Source organism: Elephantulus edwardii, unplaced genomic scaffold (genome assembly GCF_000299155.1).
Source record: "Elephantulus edwardii isolate Elephantulus edwardi_28Jun2011 unplaced genomic scaffold, EleEdw1.0 scaffold00018, whole genome shotgun sequence".
Classification (NCBI taxonomy): domain Eukaryota; kingdom Metazoa; phylum Chordata; class Mammalia; order Macroscelidea; family Macroscelididae; genus Elephantulus; species Elephantulus edwardii.
The window spans coordinates 21255243-21280640 of NW_006399768.1; the positions used below are offsets into that span (position 1 = coordinate 21255243).

Here is a 25398-nt window from a genome sequence, read left to right on the forward strand (position 1 = left end):
CTCCATTTTTCCTCACCTTTTCATCTCCAGAATATGTCTCAATTTATATCTTAGCATTGGTAAAACATTCTCAACGTTTAACAGAATACATACAATCCAATTTAAAAATACTTGAAAGACTTGAAAACACACATTACTTGAGAGGATAAAACAAACTAAAATATGTCCCAGTATTATTAGCTATTAGGGAAATACCCATTAATACCTCATTGACATAATATTATATAGCTGTTAAAATTGATAAAATATGAACGTAATAATACAAGTTGGACTAGGATATAAAGTAACTGAAACCTTCATAGTAAAACCTTTTGTTCACAAAAACTTTTGCACTGGTGTTGGTTATAATTCTAGTAATCTCCTCAAACTAGAAACAATCCAAATGTCATTCATCAGATTAATGGATAAACAAACTCTGGGATAAATATATTCAGTTGAATATTACTCAGCAGTGAAAGTGAAGGCATGGCTGATACAGCAACTTGGATGGGTCTTAACAGTATTATGTTGGATCAGAGTTTTTAAAGGTTACACAGTTTCATTTATATGACATTCTTGAAAAAGGAAATTACTATGATGAGAAAAAAGAGATTTAGTACATGTCAGGCTTTAGAGGGAAAATAGGTGAATAAAAAAGGGTAAAATGTATGAGAGTTGTTTGTTCTGGTCCTAATTGCTTGCTTGATTGTTGTGGGATCAACACAGTTCTATACAGTTGTTAGGTCCATATGACTATAAACAATTGAACAAACAAAAACAAACCAACCCACTGCTTTCAAGTGGTTCTTAACGCACAGCGATCCTGTAGGAAAGAATAGAAGTACTCGTGGTTTCCAGGGCAGTATATATCTTTATTGAAGCAGTCTGCTTCATATTTCTCCCCTGGAGCAGCTAGTGAGTTTGAACAGATGACCTTTTGGTTAACCACCGGTTCATCACAGCTCCTCATAGACCTGTGTTGTTGTTGTTTTTGAATAACACTGAGTTGGAACTAACCCAAAGCTGACCCTCCAGCAGGTTTTCAGAGGCATCTTAATCACATGGGAGGAGATTGCCCATCCTTTTCCTGCAGAGCCTCTGGTGGATTTGAACAGCATGCCTTCTGGATTTGGCATTGTGCAGTTTCTTACCATGAGTCCCCCAGAAATCCCCATATAAGTATACACTTTCTAAAAAGTAAATGCATGTCAGTTGAAAAATAGTTTGTAGTTTAAACAGATTATATGAAGATCAACACAGTCTTAAAACTTTAAATTTGTTTGCTTTAATAATGTGCTAGTAATCATATTAAGTAAACCAAACATCCCATTCTTTTTTTGGAGGGGGGTGCTGAGTACAGTGTACTTTTTTAATGGTACATGACAAGATGTGCTCTCCAAGCCCCTCCCCTTCCTCGGGGCATTGGATGAAAACTGTGTCAAAGAGGTGAGATTCTCAGTGTGTGGGAAGATCGAGTTGGGGCAAAGACTCCCCAGCAGCTGAGGGTCCCGCTCTCTCTCTTCCAGCACTATTGCTGGGGCTGGTGGTCCAACGGGCTCTTATTCTTTGGAGACCATGTGAACCATCAGGTCAACCACCCAGTTGCTGTAACCAAATTAATTGTCATACCAGGAAATGAGTTTGATAAAGTGGTTGTTCAGAGCAATGCCAGCCCCAGCATCAAAGGTGGAAGAGTGTGTCACTTTCAAAGTCACAGGAGAAAACCTGGTCTTCAGTGTATCCCAGGATGCCTTGAGGGGCCCTTCTGGTGCCTGCTTTACTACTTTCTTGATGTCATCATATTTGGCAGCTTTCTCCAGATGGCAGGTCAGGTCCACAGCTGACACATTGGGGGTGGGGACACAGAAAGCTTTCCCATTCAGTTCAGGGATGACCTTTACTATTCCGTGCCAGTAGATGCAGGGATGATGTTCTGGGCAGCTCCACGGCCATCACGCCACATTTTTTCAGAAGAGCCATCCACAGTCTTATGGGCGGCAGTGATGGCATGGACTGTGGTCATGAGTCCCTCTACAATGCCGAAGTTGTCATGGATGACCTTGGCCAGGGAAGCCAAGCATTTGGTGGTGCAGGAGGCATTGCTGACAATCTTGAGAGAGTTGTTGTACTTTTCATGGTTCATGCCCATCATAAACATGGGGGCATTGGCAGAAGGAGCAGAGATGATTATTCGTTTGGCACCACCCTTCAAGTGATCCCCACCCTTCTCCAAGGTTGTGAAGACATCAGTGGACTCCACAACATATTCAGCACCAACATTACCCCACTTGATGTTGGCAGGATCTTTTTCCTGGAAGACAGTAATAGCTCTCCTGTTGATGACCAGCTTCCCATTCTCAGCCTTGACAGCCGTTGAACTTGCCATGGGTGGAATCATATTGGAATATAGACCATGTAGTTGAGGTCAATGAAGGGATCATTGATGGCGACAACATCCACTTTGCTAGAGTTAAAAGCAGCCCTGGTGACCAGGTGCCCAATGTGGCCAAATCCATTTACTCCAACCTTCACCATCGCATCTCAGGAATGCACCTGAGTCTGCATGAGAAGAGAGGGCAGTCTGGATCGATGGGAAGCAGAGAGCCAAACGTCCCATTCTTATGGCCACAAAATTATGAAATTACATAGCACAGGCATGAGGAGGACATTTTGCTTACTTACCATTATTCACTACTAAGAGGAAGACTACTACTAAATGTTTTATATATCTCTTCAGACCTGTGTGAAAGAGTAACATGGATGGAATTGTCTTAACACCTTTATCTGTGGTTACAATTCAATTTGGAAATGTAATGTTGATGAGACAGGATTATGGAGAGTGTGTTTTAAGTGACTCTCATTTTGAGATAGGAACGAAATTAAATTAGCAAGTAGGAAAAGCAGGTAAGAGGAAGAAAGATCCCAGTCAAATGATGATCATTAGGGTTCAGAAGCTCCGAGACAAGGCATCTCCTTCAGAGTTGACAGAGAGAGAAGCCTTCCCTTAGCCATCTTGAATTTGGATTTCTGCCCTCCTAAATTATGAGAAAATAAATTTTTGTTCAGTAAGCTATCCACTCGATGTGTTTTCCATCATAATAGAACTAGAATTCCCCAGAGAGTATAAATAAAAGTAGATTTGGGTGTGTGGCCAGGAGGGACCAAGATGAGATAGATTGACATGGTAACTGGGGTAATGGGGGGAGTCAGTAAGACTGGCTCAGAATAGGGCAGGCTTCAGAGCTGTTGCTGTGAGTCACAGGCTACTCGACAGCACATAGCAACATAGTTAACTGCTACCACTCCTTGTCAGTTTGTCCTACTGTGCTGGTTTGTGTGTTGAAAGCTGGAAGCTATTTCATTGGTGTTTCAAATACTAGTAGGATGACACATGACTGACAGGTTTCTGTGGAGCTTCCATACTAAGACTAGGGAGCAGGATGGGCTATCCACTTTTGAAATAAAGGGCTTTTGAAAACCTTTTGAATAACGCTGGAACATTGCCTGGTATAGAGCAAGCAGGCTGGATGGCACCTAACAAGAGAGATACATATATACCTACACATGTGCACATATCTATATCTACACACACATAACGAAATATATTTTTTGTTAGCAAAATTGAATATGATACAGCTTTTATCGAAATTGTACTTTATTCTTGTGTGCTTCCTAGTGAGTGACTTAACCTTGGTCACATTTCATCCACATTCTGTATTATCTTTCCCATCAGTGAAAATAACAAGTGTCTGCTATTTAGAGAGCTTTTACCCTTGTCTTCTGGAGGGTCTCATTCCTGGTAGCTCTTTCCAGTGACTACTGGTTTCTGTATCTACTCTTACTTTTTTTAGCAATGTGGTATCATTTAGCATTTTTTTTTGTGATTTTTTTTTTCATAGAGCATAATTTCTCCAGATGCATTCACCTTATAAAATATTTTGAGAATTGGTAATTTTGAGAAATGATTCTTAATGGCTTCATAGTATTCCATTTCATGTAGGTGCTACGTTTTGTTTTATCCATTTATCTGTTGAATGAACACTTAGGTGGGTTTTCCATCTGTTTGCTATGTACTAGAGTGAACATAAATGTGCTTCTCAATTTTCCCCCCTCCTCCTATGTTCTTATTGATCATTTATTGATTTTTATACATTCCTTATATATCCCAGAAACAAGTAATGAATAGATGTTACACATGTCTTCTCCCAACTTTGTGACTTGGTTTTTCACTGACTTAATGAATTTTTTATTGAACAGTAGCCGTTCTTAATTGTTTAGGAAATTGACATAATTAGATTTTTGAGTTGTGGTCTTAATGATTTGTGCATATTTATTGTACAAGAGATTCTTTTCTTTGTTGAGGATCTAAAGTCAGTTTGCTGTTACATCTTGTGTTTGAGAGTTTACCTTTTAGTTTGGTTCTTCTGGCCATTTGGTTTTGGTTTTGGACTATGTTGTGTGTAATGAACCCAAATTCGTATTTTCCTTGGTATATTGAAGTCAGCATCTTCCCACTGAATAGCAGTGATACTTCTTCCATACCAATTTCTACCTACCAAGTTTGGATACACATTTTTGTTGGTCTCTAGTGCCACAATAAGCGCTAGGCTGATAACGAAAAGATTCGATCTACCAATAAAAGATCTGGAGACCTGTTCCTTTAGTTCTTCTTTGTCCTGTAGGTTGCTGGGTGTTAAACTGACTTGATGGTACACAACAACAACATTCATTTCTATTAGGCTCTTTAATTCTTTTGTCAACATCATATTATCTTAACTATTAAAGCTTTATACCAAATCCTCATTTGGTGAGTAATATCTTCCTCTAGGTTATTTATATAAGGCAGTCATATCATTTGCAAATAATGACACTTTTGTTCTTCCTTCCTTATCCTTAATCCTTTTATTTCTTTTTCCTGCCATACTGTACAAGCTTGAACTTGCAATACAATGTTCAATTGAAATGGTGATAATAAGCATCTTTGTCTTGTTCTAAATCCCACCGGGAATGCTTTCTGTGGAAATACGTGTTTTATAGACATCCTTTATCAGGTTAAGGAAGTTCTCTATTTTGTTCCTAGTTTGTAGTAAAATATCTTAAAAGAGAAATAGATATTGCATTTAATTAGAAGTTTATTTCTTCTGAGATAAAATATCTTTTAAAAAATGACATGAGTTACATTAATTGCATTAATTTATATTCTAATAATAAACTAATGTTACATACCTGGGATTAAGCCTTGTTGATCATGGATAACTGTATTGCTGTTGATCTTTGGTATTTGCCATTGCTTAGTCTGCCAAACTGATTCTGTCACTTTTGAATTTAACGCTGATGTGAAATGCATGTCTATTTTGAGAAAAGAGTGGCTCAAATGCAACAGGTTTCAATAAAGTGTTCACCCTAAGGCATACTGGGAAAACAAAGCCCTCCTGGTGATCTACTTTGGGAATTAGTAACAATGATCTCTTCATGTTCACAGGTTCACTATGATTCAGGGGTAATGTAACATCAGCTAAGGACAGCAATAGTGATAGTAATAAGATGCCATAGATTGTGAGGTGCCTCCTGTATAGTAAGTTAGGTTGATATTAAGGATTACTGTCATGGCAAAATGAATTGAGAGTACCTACATTTTACTGTTCTTGAATACTTGATGTATATTGGCTTTAATTCTTTCTTGAATGTTAGAATGAAAAAGAAGTTACCTGGTATGATATTTTCACTTTTATCTGTTGATTTGATTTCTTTAATTCTCATGAAATGATGCGGATTTCTTTTTCTTCTTAATTTGGTTGTATTGAATTGCATTTTTGAAGAATTATCTCAATTCATAAATTTAATTTTTTTGACATGAGCTTTTAATAATTATTTTATACTTCATCTTGGTAGTATTAGTAGTTACATTTCATCTGTGCTTATGGTATTGTCTATGTTTCATTCCTTCATTGGTTTTTGTCATTTATTGTTAGTAGGTGCTGTCGAGTTGAGTACTACTCATAGCAACCCTTAGAACACAACAGATCTGAACCTAGCCATATCCTGTGCCATCCTCATTATCTCTGACACACCTGAGCCCTTTGCTGCGTAATTGTGTCAATCCATTTCATTGGGGGTCTTTCTCTCTTTCACTTATCCTCCATCTTTTTAAAAGTGATGGCCCTTTCAAAGGAATAACCCCACCTAGTTACATGTCTACAGTATGAAAGACAAAGCTTCGTCATCTTTGCCTTCAAGGAACACTCTGCATTTTCCCCAACACGTATCTGGCTTCCTTTTGGCAGTACATGGGATACTCGGTACTCTTCTCCAGCACCATAGATCAAAGGCAGTAAATCTTCTCTGTCATCCATAGACATGGTCTAGTTGTTTGATGTGTAGTAAGTGATTGAGAAGCCCATGGCTTGAATGAGGTGCACCTTAGTCTTGAAACTGATATTATTGCTCTTAAGTATTTTGGAGAAGAGTATTGAATGTACCATGGACTGCCAAGAAAACAAACAGATTCATCCTAGAGAGGGTTAAACCAGGCTACTCCTTGGAGACAAGGATTCTGGGGCTTCGTCTGACATACTTTGGACATGTTGTAAGGAGGGCCAGGTCCTTGGAGAGGGACATCATGCTTGGTAGGGTGGAGGGACAGCGCAGGAGGGGAAGACCCTCTATGAGGTGGATTGATTCAGTGACTGGGGCAATCAGGATGGATGTGTCAGAGGCAATGCGATTGGCACAGGATAGAGCAGGGTTTAGGGCTGTTGTACATAGGGTCGCTATGAGTCGCAAAGGACAACAACAGGAACAAGAAGTATTTTGGAGAGGTCTCTGACAGCTGACCTGCCTAGTGTAATATGACCCCTGGTTTACTCACTGCTGGTACCAAGAGTGTTGATTGTTGATCAAAAGAGTGATTGTAGATCAAAAGAATGTTGATTTTTAGATCAAAAAGGTATTGATTATTGATCCAAGGAAGATTAAATCATTGACAGTGTTTTTGTAGGAAGTTAATAAGTTATTCGATTTAAAGAAATTAGTTTCTGCATTTTCACACTGCTTATTTGCTTCCTATTTTGTTAATTTCACATCTCTACTTTAAGTTGATTTATTGGTCTTTTTTATTTCTTAAAAAGGATACTCAGCACGTTAAATTTTTATATTTAATAATCCCTCTGACTACTTAATTATCAATATATAATATATATTGTTTTCAGTTTTCTAAATTTTGTAGTTTATATGCATTTTTGGGCCCATACCTATTTAGAAGTATCATTCTAAATTTCTAAACAAATGATGTTTATTCTTTTAGAGTCAGAGTATGTAATGTAGTCCTTAGCCATTGCTGAAACTTGCTTAATGGCTTGGAATATCACCATTTTAATAAAAATCTCATGTGTCCTTGACAGGAACAGGCACTCTATATAAGTTTTGAGGTTTTTATTTGATTGATAAATAATTAATTAGTTAGGAAGCTCTGGTAGCCTAGTGGCAGAATACTGTGTTGCAGTCCTGAAGGCATGTGGTTCAAGGCCACCAGCTGCTCTGTGGGAGAAGGATGGGCAATCTCTGCTGAAGAGTCAGCTATGGGTCAGTTCTGATTCTGTGGGCACACAACAACTATATATAGTTAGAGTGTTATTTTGATAAAATATTTTATGTTGTTACTGACTTTTTGGGTCTTCACCTGTCATACTAAATATGATATTTTTAATCTCTCATTGTAATGTTTTATTAATATTTTTTTCTTAATAATTGTAACAGTTTTTGTTTGGTATATTTAAAATTTTGTTGTTAGGGCCTTATAAGATTAGAACCGGTAAGCTCTAGTATGAAGAGAAGTTAAAGTTACAGCAAGAAATGATAATACAGGAGAGTTGAACAGAAGATTTTAAAGTCGTTTGAGAAGACACAGAAAAATATTATTATAGAGTGTGCAATGACCTGGAGTTAGAAAACCAAAAGATAAAAACATGATCAATATTTCCAAAGCTCAATAAACTGAAGGAAAAATTCAAGCCTTGAGTTGAAGTACTTAAATAGTTTTTGGGTAAAATAAATGACACAGGGAAGAATCTTAACAACATAGAAAGAATACAGTCACTCTTCCAACAAAAATGTATGGATACTAAGTCAGAAGCATCTTAAGAAAAAAGAAGGAATACACAGTCACTGTACCAAAAAAAGAATATAGTGATACTCAGTGATTTCAAGTGGTAGCATGTGATCAAGAATGACTAGGACTGAAAGAAGTAGTTCAGACTGCAGTGAAGGCATTCACCAAAAATAAAGCTCCAGAAATTGATGGAACACCAATTGAGCAAATAATATGAGAAGCTAAACTATGAGGAGGAATGTGTTATCAGGACTAGAGGAAGACCCATCAACCGCTTGCTGTGCATAACTGCAACTTGATTGTACAAAACAAAGAAGACCGAAAATACTTACTGATGAATCTCAAAGACTGTAATCTTGAGTATGGTTTACGTTTCAGTTTACATTTGAAGGACTGTTGTTGAAGACAACAATTCTTCAAGCTGGACCAATAGACTTATTTTATTAGTAAATGGAGAAAGTATGCACTTTTTTTTTCTCTCTTTTCGGAGTTTCAGTCTGTTGCAGGTAGAATTGCTGTGAGTCAGCCTGATGACGCCTAACAAGTTTAGAAGAATTGTTACGTATTCCTACTGAACTGAACTTCTTGCATTATCTGATAACTTTTAGGGGAGCTCTGGTGGCTCAGTGACAAAGAGCTGCGCTGCCAACCTAATGGCATGATGTTTGAACCCACCAACTGCTCTTTGGGAGAAAGATGGGCAGTATCTTTCAGTAACTTGCTGAAAGGTCAGCTGTGAGTTGGTTCCAACTCAGTGGCACACAATAACAACAACCATCAATCTGATTCTAATTTATATCATTTCTTTCCTTTTGAACAAATCTTTCTTCTTAGAATACTTTTAATTCAAGCTTTCTCTTCTGAATTTACATAATGGTTTTTGTCCTTAACTATTTATCTGCCTATCATGAAAGATAAGAATCACAAAATAGGTTTTATACAATCAGTTTTTATTTAGATTCACCTTTGTATGCCTTCCTTCCCCCTCCCCCCCCTTCATACCTTCTAGCAAATCTGACCTACCATCTAGGGTTACTTTCTCCAGATGTATGTATGGTATCTTAAAAATTGTGGTTTTTTAAAAGCCGTTATAGTTAGCCTCTTTTTGTCTTCAGCTAACTTAACTGCAAACACATGGTTTTATAAATCAGCATGGCTTTGCAAATCATCAGCAGCTATGGGACTAGGATAAGAGAGAATGCTTTCCACGCTGAGCAGCAAGACTTGAGGCCAGCAAGACTTGAGGGATATTGGTGCAGACCCCGGTGATGATGGTGGTTGTGGTGGTGAGACGTGGCATTGCTGTGGAGAAACTGTGCAAGGTGTGACCTGAAGCATCTTGCATTTGTGCTGGTCACAGTTAAAGGTTTTGCTATTCTTGCCTTTGATGATGGAAGGAAAAGCTGCTTGCTGAACTGGAACTGGAGCTCAGACTAATTAAAGAGTTGTACCTTGGAACTGCTGGATAAAAACCTGGTCTTGTATTGTGAAATTTTCTTTGCCTTCGCTAACAAATCTCATTCTCAGTACCACAGTGGTGAGTTTGGTGAGTCAATAATGAATAAATGAACCTCTTGCTGCTGGTTAGGCTCTACAGGCACTATGGGGCTGGGTCATGGGCCCTTTTCTGCTCTCTTTGCTCTGGGCAAATGAGGGGCTCTGTTATTCTTACTCTCTCTGGCCCAAGGCTCTGTGCCCTTAAGAGCCATTTTCTTCTCACTAGACAGTGTGCTGTTTAGTGACTCTTGAAATATTTTATTTATATATAAAATCTTTCAAAACTCATGAGAGGCAGCCATGTACAGGAGGTTCAAGATACCCAGTACATCTCAAACAGGATGAATAAAAAGTACCACATACCTAGATGCATCAGCAAGATACATTAAAGATAAACTGAAGCATACAGCTGATAATGGACAAATCTTTAAAAAATATAGCCAGAGAAAACAGAATGGTATAGCACTGGTCTGTCCATTTGCTGTACAGAGGTAATTATTACTTGCTATGATGCTAAACACTGTGACACTGATGTGTCAAATGCAATAATGGTTACCCATGGAGTACACTGGTGCAGCTACCCGATTAAAACAAGCTTGGAAGCAGAAATGGCATCCACTTAAGACTTAAGAAATAGCTTGCCTCAGGAAACTCTATGAATTTGGAGAAACGATGAAAATTATACAAATTACAAATGTTCAGGTCTTTCGTTCACAGGGTCACTGTAGTAGTATACAACTTGACAGCATTTAACAACCACGATCCATTCCACACCACCCCACCCCCGACACACACACTATAATCACTTATCTTTCTAGTTTCTGCCTTGTTTCAGTTCCTGGCTTGGACGTGTATTTTTTTAATTTCATTTCTTGCTCATAGATGAGGCAAAAATGAATATGCTCAGTTCCATCAATTCCAGGAACTTTATATTTTGCCAGTGCCTTCACTGTAGCTGAAAATACTTCTTTCAGTTCTAGTGTTTTCAGAAGAAGAGTTAATCTGGGACCTTGACCTTAATGTTGTTGAAAATAGTCTCTTTACATGTTTAGTTTCTAATGGCACTATATGTAATTTGTTGATGTATTTACAGAACTACAGAACATAGGCTATAAAATGAGGTTGTAGATAGTGATGTTATTATGTACTGTCAGGTTGGAACTACTCACAGCTGATCAGAGACTGATTAGCACGGAGGAGATTCCCCATCTTTTCCCCTTGGAGTAGCTGATGGCATTGAATTACTTGCGTTTGAGTTGCCAGTGCAACTCATTATTCACTAGGTCACTTGAGTTCTGTGTAGATAGTGATAGCATGTGTAATTGTCCTGAGGGTTTTGGTCAAACTTTTTTGAGTTTTGGTCAAATTTTTGAGTAGTTGTAATGAGTTCTGAGAATGATGCCAAATTAGGGTTGGGATCTGTGCCAATAAATAAAGGTACTGTTTTGGTTTCTGCGGCTTAGTGACCAGAGGTTTAGGAGCAGCCAGATACATCTTGGCCTCAGACTTTGAGATCTCATTGGTGAGTCTTCTCTGCCGACTTAGTTTGTTAAACTATTTTTCTCAGTTGGGTGGGGCAAAAAAATCTTAGAACCATTTTCACTATTCTCTCACTAAATCTTTCCAGAGGCTCAGAAGGCCCCCCCTTATCTGGTCCCAGGCTCCTTTTCTATGGAATCTCCTGTAGATCTTTTCCTTGTTTATTCCCCTCCAGCCACACTGGCCATTTTGTTGTTTTTGCTTTTTTCTCTCCCTTTCTGCTTCTCAAAACATTAGTGAGTGCTGATGGTGTAATCCCAAGGGAGTTGTGTTGTTCACACTAAAGCTGAATGCCAGAGACTCTGGTTTGAGCCCACCAAACACTTCTTGGGACACAGATGGACAGTTTCCTTTCATGTGATTTACAGCTTTGGAAATCCACTAGAGGTTCTAACTAGACAGTACACCACCACCACCACCACCACCACCACCACAGGGTGTAAATCATTATGTCCATATTTAGAAAATCAGAAGTCGAAGCCATTGCTGTAGAGTCAGAATCAACTTACACTTGACCCCCTTCTGGGTTTCCGAAGCTATAAATCTCATGAGAGGAGACTATCCATTTTCCTCCCATGCGAGCAGCTGCTAAAAGCCACTTGCTTTTAGATTGGTTGTGCAACTCCTTACCACTAAGCCAGAGAGCTCTCACTTCCATCCTAGGGCCTTAAATTGCTCTTTGTGAAGAATACTCATTTTTGATATCTCTTCATGGCTTACCTTCTTCTGCCTTTACCCAAAACGAACCCATTGCCCATTAATCAATTTCAACTTCTAAAGTCTACCTTCCTTTAGGATCCTACTTATCAGTGAAGCCCTTCCTGATTTCCCTGTGTACCTCTTCTTCCAGCAAGGTCTATTCTCTTTCATTGCCTACATAAGACTTGATATAGCAATACTTAATGGCATTCCTCAAAGGCTTCTAAGTTATTTATCTTATGGATACAAGGAAGACTTGAAGGATTGTGTATTCTGCCTGTGCCCCATTTCTTGTATGGTAGAGTGGAATGAAGAGATGAGTTGTCACCTGTGTAATAGGAAGAAAAGTGATCTGTGTTCTCTCCAGCTGGAACATTTAGTTGTGAGACCCTCCAGAGCCCCCTTTCTCACCAGCACAATGATTACTTATGTTGGGAATGGCCAAGCTCCCTGAGTGATGAGGACAGACCTCTCTGCTTACTAGTGCCAGTGATGTTACAAAATAGGATTTTTTTATTAATTTGTATATAATCTTTCTTATACATCATGTGTTATATATACATTTTATGTACAATCACTAATATACATTGTATTTCACGTAATTACTGTTGCTCTATGCCTGTTATCACCCGACCTTTTCAAGTCCCCATTGAACCTTTCCCATAACCCCACCCAGTAACCTCTGCTATCCCAGTGATTTCCTCCCTTCTTTCCTTTTTTTTTTTGCTTCTCTTCTCACATTTCCCTTCTGAACATTTGTACATATCTTCCTCAGTTATCCTCATATTTTCACAGTAGTGTACTCACACAATATTTGTTCTTATGTGACCGAGTGGGGTGATGGGGTGGGTGTGTCGTCGGAGACAGTGAGATAGGCACAGGATAGAGCACAGTTTAGGGCTGTTGTACATAGGGTTGCTGTGAGTCGCAAGTGGCTTGATGGCACATAACAACAACAACATGCTCTCTAGTCTCTCCCAAGTTAGAGAGTGTTTTACAAAATTGTTACTCCTTAGTGCTGCATAGTAGTCCTTTCTGTGAATGTACTACACTTTGTCAGTCCGTTCTTTTGTTGAGGGACATTTGGACTGCTTCCATTTTCTTACTGTTGTGAATAATGGTCTTTGAACAGAGATTTACAGATATCCATTTGTGTCTCAGTTCTGAGAAATTTTTGTTGTTTCAAACCATTGAGATCTCCAAGCTGCCTGTGGTAAAGGAATAACAGTGTCCACCCAATTGAATACAGTTTAATTATGCCTTATATGCACACAGTGAGCTCTGGTGGCCTAGGGGCAAGAAGCTGCACTGCAGTCCCAAAGGCAGGCACTTTGAGGCCACCAGCTGCTCCATGGGAGGAGGATGGGCAATCCCCTCCTCTGTGATTTACTGCCTCTGAAAACCCACTGAAGGGTTAGCCGTGAATCACTTCTGACTATACTATCCACAACAACATGCACACATGTGAGAATATACGTTTGTGTGACGCTTTTCTATGATAGTGTTCGTTCTCTGAGCGAGAACTTTGTTTACTGCTGTACTCCTGAGAAATAGTAGACAGTAAATATTTGTTGATGAGTGAATAAATGTGTACTGTGTGACAGGGATTAGGGACTATGTAGTAGACTATAGTGAGGAGGGCAGACAAGACAATTTTTACTCTAAAGCAGTGACTATGTTGCAGAATAAGATCTTGGTACAACCTGCATAAAATCACCTGAATTGCTTCTTTAAAAGAGGAGAGTCCTCTGTCTTGCTCAGGGCATACTAAATTAAGATTTAGAAATGGAGAGCCTGGATCGCTAGAAACTGCTTTTAAAGCAGTTATAGCAGAAATCCTATTATACACTAGCATTGAGATTATAGCTTTAGGAAGAAAAGGGCCAAGTGCCGTTAAAAGACCAACTCCAGTCCCACTTCCCGAAAAAGAAAAAGGGAGGAGGAAAAAAGAAGAAAGACAAGAACAGATTTACCTTAGTTGTGTTGCTATCAGAATGTGGTGACAAACTGGGAGTCCTAAGTACAAACTAGTGCAATTTTTCAATACTTTCAAGAATATTTTGGGGTAACAGTTATTTTCAATGTTATAGTAAGGTACATTCTTTTAAATAATGCAAATGACATTAGTGCTTTATTGTTAGAATAGGAATATTGATGAAACCGTATAAGAGTAGCATTAAAAAGGAAAAGTAAATTTCTTTCTTGAGTTGTATCCAGTTTTATTTCATTTACCAATGTTGTTGATGCGTGGTACTGGCTGACTCTGTGCACAACAGCTTGCAATCATGCCCAGTCGTGTGCCATCCTCACATCGCTGATGTGTTTAAGCCTCTTTCAGTCCATCTTTTATGAGGGTCTTTCATTCCTTCATAAACTCTCCATTTTGACAAGGATGGTGTCTTTTTCTAGGAACTTGCCCCTCTTGCCAGCATACTCAGTGTGTGAGATAAAGTGTCACCATTCTCATTTTTAAGGAGCATCCAGGCTGTGCTGCTTCTCATGGAGATACTTGTTCGTTCTTTTAGCAGACCATGGTATATTCAATATTCTTTGCCACATAAATGCTTCTTCATGCTTCTTTCTTTATCATCTTTTATATGGCCTTCATAATAATGAGTGATAAAAGCATCAATGTTTGCCAGACTTCTATTGTTAGACCATACTCTGGATTAAGAGCATAAACCCTAGACTCAGATATAAAATCTTGGCTTCTGTGCTTAGTAACTGTGTGACAAGTTTGAGCCTTAGTTTCACGACATGAAGATAATAGTCATACCTAATGCGTAATGTTATTTGGGGAGTAAAATTGGGTAGTTGTGATAATCATCAGAATACTACTACAAAGTATTTTCTCTGTGCCACACATAGTTCTAAGGATTTAACATGTCGCTGCTTTATCCTGCGCCAACCTCGCCCTCTCCAAAACACCCATTCTCACCACCCCAATAGCAGAATCAATCCATCGCATCAAGGGTGTTCCTCTCCTGCGCCGTCCCTCCAATCCCCCAAACATGATGTCCTTCACCAAGGTCCAGTCTCTCTTTACAACATGGCCAAAGTATGTCAGATGAAGCTGCAGAATCCTTGATGCCAAGGAGCATTTCAGCTTCACTTTCTCCAGGACTAACCTGTCTGTTCTCCTAGCAGTCCATGGTATATTCAACACTCTTCTTCAACACCACAGCTCAAAGGCATCAGTTCTCTTTCTATCATCCCTATTCACTATCTACCTCTCCGATTCATAGCACATAATTGCAAAGACTATAACCTGGATCAGGCGCACCTTAATCTCCAGCCTGATGTCGTTGCTCTTCAGTACTCTTGAGAGGTCCCTCACAGCTGACTTTCCCAATACAATTCGTCTCCTGATTTCCTGGCTGCTGTTACCAAGAGTGGTGACTGTGGAGCCACTGTTAACTATTTCAATCTCTTCACCATCCATCCTGATGCTGCCAGTTGGCCCAGTGGTGAGAATCTATGTTTTCTTGATGTTGAGCTTAAATCCATATTGAAGGCTGCAGTCCTTGACCTTCTGCAGCAAGCACTTGAGGTCCTGCTCAGTTTCAGCAAGTAGGGTTGTGTCATCTGCATAATGCAGGTTGTTGATGACTCTTCCACCAATCCTGATGCCACATTCCTCATTGTACAGCCCAGCGTCTCACATGATCTGTTCTGCATACAGATTGAAAAGGTATGGAGACAGACTACATCCGTGACAGACCCCCTTCTTGATTTTGAACCATGTAGTGTCTCCTTGCTCTGTTCTGATGACTGCCTCTTGGTCCAAGTATAGGTTTCTCATTAGCACAATCAAATATTCTGGGATTCCCAGTCTTCTCAGAGTCAGCCATAACTTGTTGTGATCCACGCAGTCAAAAGCCTTTGCATAGTCAATGAAACACAGATAGACAGTCTTCTGATATTCTCTGCTTTCTGCCAAGATCTACCTAACATTAGCTATAATATCCCTAGTACCACGGCCTCTTTTAAATCCAGCTTGCACATCTGGCAGTTCTCTGTTGACATATTGTTCCAAATGTTTTTGGTATATTTTCAGCAGAATCTTGCTTGCATGTGATATCAATGATATTGTTTGATAATTTCTACACTCTATTGGGTCACCTTTCTTTGGAGTGGGAACAAATATCGATCTTTTCCAGTCAGTTGGCCAGCTGGCTGTCCTCCAGATTTCTTGGCACAACTTAGTGAGTATATCCAGGGCAGCGACTGTTGAAATAAGTCAGTTGGTATGACGTCAACTCCTGGAGCCTTGTTTTTTTGCCAATTCCTTCAGAGCAACTTGAATTTCCTCCTTCATCACCACAGGCTCTTACGCATATGTTATTTCATGAAATTCTTTTGTGTTAGCTAATTCCTTCTGATACAGTGACTCTGTGCACTCTTTCCATCTTCTCTTGATACTTCCTGGATCATTTAACATGCTACCCAAAATATCCTTAAGTATTGCCACTCGTGGCTTGAATTTGTTTTTCAACTCCTTCAGCTTAAGAAACGCTGAGTGAGTTCAGCCCTTTTGATTTTCTGAGTCCAGCTCTCTGCACATTTCATTATAGTATCTTGCTTTGTCGTCCCGAGCTGCCTTTTGAAATCATCTGTTCAGCATTTTGATTTCTTGGTTTCTTTCTTTAGCTTTGGCTTCTCGGCACTCTAATGCAATACTCAGAGTCTCATCTGACATCCATCTTGGTCTTTCCTTCTTCTTCAGCCTTTGTAATGATCTTCTGCATTCTTCATGGACAATTTTCTTGATATCCTCCCAGAGCTCATTTAGTCTGTGCTCATTGGTGCTCAGGGCCTCAAACCTGTTCCCGAGATGGTTTTTAAATTAGAGTGGAATAGATTTAAGGTTAAATTTTGGTTCCCGTGGACTTGATTTAATTTTCCTCCACTTCAGCCTGAACTTGCATATGAGTAGTTGGTGGTCTAGATTACATGATATGTAACCCCATGGGATGAATTGTTGATACCCTTATTTTTAGATTTACTGAAGCTTAGAAAGAGATAGTAACGAACCTTCCTGAGCTGTTCACTCCTGGTACTGAAATAGGAGAATCCTCACCATTAATTGCTACTCTTTGAAGGAAACACAGGATTGCTGGGAAACAGATGGGTCCTCTTTCACAGAGGAAGAGGAATGGCTTTCCAAAGAAATTCAAGGTTATTAAAGACTACCCAATTACCATCCCTCTACACCTCAAGCAATATAGCACCCTATAAGCCTAAATAAGAGGTTCTTTGGTGAAGTAAAAGGAGCCCTATTGGTGCAGTGGTTAAGGCACTCATTTATTACTCAGAGATTAGCACTTCAACCAGCTGCCATTTGGAAGAAGAATTTGACAGGTTTCTTCCAAAAAGATTTTTGTATGCTGTTGAGTTGACTACAATTTAACATTTATGAATCTTGTTCTATCCTGTCACTATCCTCACAATCTCTGCCATGTTCAAGCCCATTATGACAGTCACTTGTCATTCTATTTTTTTTGAGGGTCTTCCTATCTTTTCTGATCCTCCACTTATTTTTCCGAGCAAAGTGTGTTTCCAAGGACCAGCTCTTCCTAATAACATTCCTTAAGTATGTGAGATGACCTTGCTTCTAAGCAGCACTCTAGCTGCACTTTCTTCCTCCAGGACAGACTTGTTTGTTCTTTTTTGCAGTCCTTGGAATGTACAGTATTCTTCTCTGACACCACAGTTCAAAAACATTGATTACTCAGTCATTCTTATTCGCTGTCCAACTTACAAACTTAGAAACTTTGGGGTGGTTCTACTCTGACCTATGACTTAAAAAAAAAAAGAAAGAAAAAGGAAAAAAATACCAAGTTAATGGCAGTGGGCTGAGAGGTGTTTCAAAGACTTAACTAGGTGACTAACTGAAAGATTGATTGTAGAACTCACCCAGCGTACCTTGGAATAAAGGATTGGTGATCTACTTGTGAAAACGATTTTGTGCAATTTTCCTTTGACATACGTGGGGCCACCATATGTTGGAAACAACTCAACATAGCTGGTTTAGCTTTATTTTTGCTTTAAATTTAAATAGGTTCTCTAGAAGTCTCAAGTTGCAATAAGTTAGGATACTATGGGCAGAATATTTAATGATCCAGGAAGCATTAAAAGAAGATGGAAGGAGTACAGAGTCACTGTACCAAAAAGAACAAGCTGACACAGAATTTCATGAAACAACATATGATCAGGAGACAGTGGTGATGAGAGAGGAAGTTCAAACTGCTCTGAAAGAATTGAAAAAAAAAAAGGCCCTAGGAATTGATGGAATTGATATATTTTAACAGATGCTGACCTGAATGCGCTCACCAAATTATGCCAAGAAATCTGAAGGACAACCACTTGGCCAGCTGACTGGAAGGGATCCATATTTGCTCCCATTCCAAAAAAAGATGACCCAACACAGTGTGGAAATTATTGAACACTTCACTAATACCACATGCAAGCAAAATCCTGCTGAAGATTACTCAACAATGAATGGAACAGATGGACAGAGATACAAGAAATATAAGCTGAAATATAAGAAACCCAGGAATACAAGCTGGATTTAGAAGAGGCCATGCACTAGAGACATTATTGCCAATGTTAGATGCACCTTGGCTGAAAGCAAAGAGTAGCAAAAGAATGTGTATCTATGTTTCATTGAATATGTAAAGACATTTGACTGTGTATCACAACAAATTGTGGCTAACCTTGAGAAGAATGGGAATCCCAGAACACCTGATTGTGCTCATATGAAACCTATACTTGGACCAGGAAGCAGTAGTCAGAACAGAGCAAGGAAATACTGAATGGGTCAAAATCAGGAAAGGAGTGCATCAAGGATGCATCCTGTTTCCATACCTTTTCAATCTAAATGCAAAACAGATCACTTGGGTAGCTAGACTTTATGAGGAAGAATGTGGCATCAAGATTGGAGGGAGACTCATCATCAGCTTGCTTGTATTATACAGATGGTACATCCTTGCTTGCTGAGAAAGAACATTTGCTGCAGAAGATCAAGGACTGTAGTCTTCAATATGGGTTGAAGCACAGCATCAAGAAGACAAAGATTCTCGCTGCTGAACCAGTGAGCAGCATCATGATAGATGGAGAAGAGATTGGGGTTACCGACAGTTTCAGTTTGCTTAGCTCCACAGTCAATACTCTTGGAACTTGCAGTCCAATAAAAGACAAATTGCATATGGGAAATCTGCAGGAACCTCTCTAGAGTGCTGAAGAGCATCGATGTTAGTCTAGAGGCTAAAGTTTCTAATTGAGGCCAGTTACTTGGTATGCATCAGAGAGCTGGACAGTGACTAAGGATGACAGAAGAATTGATGCCTTTGAGCTGTGATGCTGGAAAAGAACATTAAACATACCATGGACAGCCAAGAGAACAAATAGGTCTATCTTGGAGGGGATGAAATCAAGCTACTCTTTAGAGACAAGGATTTTGATATTCCTTTGGGCACATCGCCAGCAGGGACCAGGCCTTGAGAAGGAAATCATGCTTGGAAGGGTTGATGGACAGCACAGGAGAGGAAGACCCTGGATGAGATGGATTGACACAGTAACTGGGGTAATGGGACTAGATGTGTCAGAGATAGTGAGGCTGCCTCAGGATAGGGCAGAGTTCAGAGCATACAGTCTCCGAGTCAAAGGCAACTAAATAACACATAATAACAACATATGCCTAGAATCTCTGGTGACCCTAAGGTGTTGTCTCTGGTGATTTGAATCCACAAGCAGCTCTGCTGGAGAAAGATGGGATGTCTCCTCTGCTGTTTGTGGCCTCTGAAAACTCATAGAGAGTCTGCTGTGAATCAATTCTAACTCTACAATGATGGGGGTAGTGATTTTTTTAAGCTTTTTTTTTTAACATAAACCAGTAATTATTGTAGGGTCTGATAGTTAGTAAAGAGAAAAGCAGAACAAGGTCCTGCCCTCATGTAATATGTGTACTATAGTGGGGCAACATAGGTTTAACCAGTAACAAAGAAATATATAGAACAATATCAGTTTAATAAATACATAGAGTGAGGCAAGAATACTCTGGATATGATACAGAGTAGAAAATATAAAAGTCCTTTAAAAAAATCTTGGTAAGAAGTGTGAGAGCCACAGCCACAGGTCCTAGGGAGCATACTACTTGAGAATGATCAATTGCTGAATATGGATTTTACTAATCTGGTCCAGATTTGACCTCATTATGCAAAACCTTTTCTCTCCAAATACGTCTTTTTGTTGGAATCTGTTGCGAGTATCAACTTGTCACTTCTGTCCCCTTTAAAGTCAAGCCAGTTTGGATATTCTTTGAGTCAGTCCTCAGTTTATGCACTGAAGTTTTCCACCAAGGTAATCTTAATGCAGAATTGAAACTCCACTGTGTGTGTGCATGTGCAAACACGAATCTTTCCATACAGGGAATGTTTCTCTGTACTCTCTTGTATTCTTCCAAAGGCTTATGCCAAGTTTCTGTGCCTGTTTTAATAGTCAAGTAATGTTTTAAGCATGGTTTGAGGAATTGTGCCAGGTCTGTTTTGTGGATTTGGATATGCTTGCCCCTATGCACACTCCAAGTCTGCACCAGTTTGAGCAGTTCTGGAATGGAGCCACATGTGGTGTATGCTCTGGCTTTCCTTCAGTGGCAGCCTGATGTCACCTGAGGGTATCAGGATGGTTTTCTTATTCAGTACCCAGATGGAGTAGCTTGTAATATGTGGGGTTGTTAACCTAAAGGCTCGTGATTTGAATCTACCAGCCATTCTATAGGTGACAGATGGGCAGTCTCCTCATGTAAAGATTTATAATCTCGGATACCTGATGGAGAGCTACTATGCATTTGACCCAGCACAGTGGTTGTGAGGGTTTCTCTCAAGTGTAAGACAGAGAAAATCCAGCTTCCTTCCATGAATTTTATATAAAGTGAAAACCCAGACAATGTCATTTTCTTCCCAGAGTGAGCAATAATAAGTAAAGCATGAACCACCCCCTCCCAATCTGCTGTCAAGAAAGAGGAGTGAAGTTCATCCTGACAGTAGAGATCCCTTGATAGAAGGGGTACCAGCAGGCCCTCTCCACAAAATACCTTTACTCAGGTTTAGAATTTGTAATACGACACTTTTGCAAGCTAATTTTTTTCAATTAAATTTTATTGACTTACGATTAAAATTAAGTTGACAGTCTCTGAATATTTACCAGGGTAAACTATTTGCCATGTGAGTGACTCAGATATGACCCCCTGAGTTAAAAGAAAGCCAAACTCAATTGACATTTTGCCAAAAACATCCTCATCAGGCCAGCATGTTTGGGCTGCCACACTCTTCATTCATGTGCTTCCTTTCATTGCTCAGCAGCCCTAAATCCTTCTTAACGGAATTGAGAATTTACTAATAGCTTCATAGTTAGTAATTGACTAGTGCTGCTTTAGAGATGAAATTTGCCTGCTAATGTGTTCCTGTTTAGATACAGTTTAAAGACCTCTAGATATTTGGGAGTTTGGGAGGGTGGAGGAAAAGCACAAGAGAAGAAGACCCTTGATGAGATGGATTGATTCAGTGACTGTGGTAATGGGGGTAGGTGTGTCGGAGACAGTGAAATTGGCACAGGCTAGGGCAGGATTTAGGGCTGTAGTACATAGGGTCTCTAGGAGTCGCAGGCGACTTGACAGCACATAGCAAAAGTAACAAAGTCGTAAGAATAATGATTTATTCTTTGATGATCATTCTTGCAGTATTAATGATTCATAAACATTTTAAGGGAAAGAACAATAGTACATTTCATTTCTAGAACAGTAAGTAAAATATAGTAACATTTTCACTATAGTGAAAAATAGTAATGTTTTGAGCTAGTGATGATTTAAGATTTAATGTTCCTTGCGTGAACCATACCTTAATAGAAAGGTCAAACTATTAATGAATATAAAATTAATATACTGCCTACTGAAAAGAAAAGAAGGAAATTATTGTAAACTTTTGTCAAGTATCTTCTTCAAGTAGCCATTTTTCAGAAATCTTTTAAAAATAAAGACAATTGATATCCTGCTTTCAAATCCTCAAAATTAATTCTGAATAATTAAGTTTCCTACCTTTAGGTGAATTTTCATTGCTTTAGTTTTTCAGCTGCTTTGATTTATTAATGGATTTTTTTTTCCTCTGTGTGTGTACCTATACATATGTGTAGGTGTATAAACATCAAGATACTTTTTGAAAAAGTTGTATAGATGATTTAAGCTGAATGTTGGTAAATTATGACAATCTTTATTTGAAGACATTTAATTGTTCTCCATAAAATCTGTTCTTAATATCTTACTTTATAATTTCAATTAAAGTTAAAAATACAAATTTACAGAGTATTTTCCTAGATTTTGTTACCAGAGTGAGGAAAACGGGCTAATGTTAATCTTAAAATCTTGAAATATTACAAAATAATTCTTCTGAAGGTTAAAATTAATATTTGAACACAGTAATTAAGACTATGGCTGCCAGGACTAAATTAAATTTTTATATAGAGAAAAATGTATGGTTCCAGATGTCATTACTCATTTGTGATATACCTTACTAGTGAGATGTTCTAGTTGCATTTCTTTTTAGGCTATCTTTGTGATAGGGCAGATTTGTTTAATGATGTTTGCTATATAGTGAAACATTGCTCATTATAAAAACACATTGTATTTATCCTTAAAAACACATTGTATTTATCCTTACATAATAATACAAGCTTTTCATTTACCTTGATTTAAACAGAATTTGCTTGGTATTACTAGGTGCCGTCAAGTGGACGCCAACTGATAGATTCTCTATATACAACTGAATGAAATCCTGCTCAGTGCTGTGCCATAGTCACAATCTTGGCTGTACTCTGAAGGCTTTTGTTGCAATCACTGTGCCAGTCCATCTCATTGAGGATCTTCTCTTTTACTTACTGTATACTTTGCAAGCATGATAAACTCCTCCAGTGCCTGAAGTATAAAGTGTCACTATTCTTGCTTCTGATGCACACTCTGCCTGCACATCTTCCATGGCAGATTTGTTCCAAGACAGAGTTGTTTGTTGTTTTGGTGCTGGTTGTTTTTGTTAGGTGTCATCGAGTTGAACACAGTTTGAGGTCACCAGCTGCTCTGCAGGAGAAGGATGGGCATTCTCCTCCAGTGCGATTAACTGCCTCTGAAAACCTACCAGAGGGTCAGCTATGGGTTGGTTCAGACTAAACAGTACACAACAACAGTCAACCAGTTATTCTTGATAATGTGGCTCTGTGTATTCCTTTTATCTTCTTTTTATGATACCTGTGCTCTTCAAAATTTTGTCTGTAGAATCCTCCTGTTTTGTAACTCAAAGGTTGAGGAACACTGATAGTAAGCTTCCCTTATGTCTAGAATATGCCTTTTCTTCTGTAACATACTCTTTAGGAACAAAAGCCAAGCAAGTTTGTGTAATTTCCAAACTGCCTTCACTGTCTTGGTATCACTTAATTTTTATAACAAATTTATATGGTAAGAGCCTAGATACAATTTTATGAATTTTATTACTGGGGAAATAAATCTTCCAAGGTTCATTTGATTAGTAGATGACTGAGCTACAACTAGCATTTGTAGTATTGAGTGGTATGTTTTCCTATGTTTTAAACAGTTTATTTTTGCTCAGTACATCTGTTAAGAAAATTCTACTCGTTAGGTAAAGGATGCTTCTCCTGCTGGTAGAATTCAATATTACCATAAAAATTCAGTTAAAAGAAATAGACTAATCCATTTAAAATGGAGATGGGAATTAGGCGGTATGCTTCAGTTTTGCAGCTAAACCCAAAATTCACTCATTAGCAGTTAGGTTCTAAAACACAGGCCATTATGCACATATGGAGGATGACCACATCAAAACAACAAAAGGAAAATAATACGTTATTACTTAACTGCCAAGTTAAATTATTACATACCTGCTTGCTGAAATGAGGAAGACTTGAAGTGCTTGCTGCAAAAGGTCAAGGATTGCAGCCTTTAATATGGATTGAAGCTCAACATCAAGAAAATAAAAATTCCTACCACTAGGCTGATTGGCAGCATCATGATAGACGGTGAAGAAATCGAGATTGTTAATGGCTTTAGTTTGCTCGGCTCTACAATCAACACTCTTAGTACCATCAGCCAGGAAATTAAAAGATGAACTGCATTGGGAAAGTCGGCTGTCAGAGACCTCTCCAAAGTACTGAAGAACAGCAGTGTTAGTCTGGAGACCAAGATGAGCCTGATTCAGGCTATAGTCTTTGTAATTACTTGCTATGCGTCAGAAAGCTGGACAGTGACAAGAGATCATAGAAGGAGAATTGATGCCTTTGAGCCATGATGCTGGAGAAGAGTACTGAATAGACAATGGACTGCTAGGAGAACAAACAGGTTCGTCCTAGAGAGGTTGAGACCTCTCTAGGGTGAGGCTGCTCCTTGGAGGCAAGGATTCTGAAGCTTCCTCTGATATATTTGGACATGTTGCAAGGCGGGACCAGTCCTTGGAGAGGTACGTCGTGCTTGGGAGGCTGGAGGGACAGCGCATGGAGTATTGAGGGGGTAGGTATGTCAGAAACAATAAGATTGGCAGGATAGAGCAGGGTTTAGGACTGTTGTTACACGTAGGGTTGCTATGTGTTGCACACATTACAACAACATCTGTCAAAGCAATGACAATCATTCTTTAGCTGAGTTGAGCACTGCCAACATTACTCTCGTCTCACTTTTGGTGTTTGTTACTATTAGGTGTTTATTGTTAATATGCAGAATAGTTGAATAGTAGATCTTTTAACTATTGTGAATGGCAGCTGTCAGATAAAAAGATAATTGCATACATCCTTAATGATAGTGTTTTGGGGGTTTGGGGGAGGAAATTGAGAAGAGTCACTCAGTCATTTCCTGATTCTCCAGAAACCTGTTGAGAAATGCTGCTCTGTTGTATCCCAAGTCTGAGGGGTATGAATATTCTCGTGGACTGTTAAAGGAACAAATATTCTTGAGTATATGCAAACAGGATACTCTCTTAAAGGCAAAGATTGTGAAATTTTGTCTTACGTACTTTGGACATGTTGTAAGAAGGAGCCAATCTTTGGAAGAAGGCATTCATGCTTTGTAAAATAGTGGGTTAGCAACAGAGAAGAAGACCCTAAACAAAAATGGGTTGACACAATGACCATAACAAATGGGTTCAAATATTTCAAAGATGATGAGGATGGCACAGGGCAAAGAACTAATCTACTGATCATTGGGTGTCTGTAGGTCATGGTCTACTTGGCTCCTAACAAGACCTTACTATATTTGTGCTTATATATTTATATTATGTATACATTTAATTTGTGTCAGAAGCTTTTGCCGCGAGTGGCTTCTCTATTGTCTGGCTTCCCGATTCTGCCCGCACGGCTTCCAGCCTCCCAGTTTGCCCGGCGACGTGCCCCTCCATCTCCACTCTGCAGCTCCCGACACAGAATTCTGAATTTCAGAATCATCTCAGGAACAGGTTTGAGGCCTTGAACACTAATGAGCGAAGACCAGATGAGTTGTGGGAGGATGTCAAAGGCATCATCCAGGAAGAGTG

The 25398-nt window shown here is 39.0% G+C and overlaps 1 protein-coding gene and 1 pseudogene across 1 annotated transcript in view; one reads left to right on the plus strand and one right to left on the minus strand.

Annotated features, from left to right (window-relative positions):
- Positions 1-1932, minus strand: part of LOC102875469 — a 6080-nt pseudogene extending 4148 nt beyond the window's left edge.
- WWC2 (WW and C2 domain containing 2) overlaps positions 1-25398 on the plus strand; it is a 295272-nt gene that overhangs the window by 73287 nt on the left and 196587 nt on the right. The window lies entirely within an intron of this gene.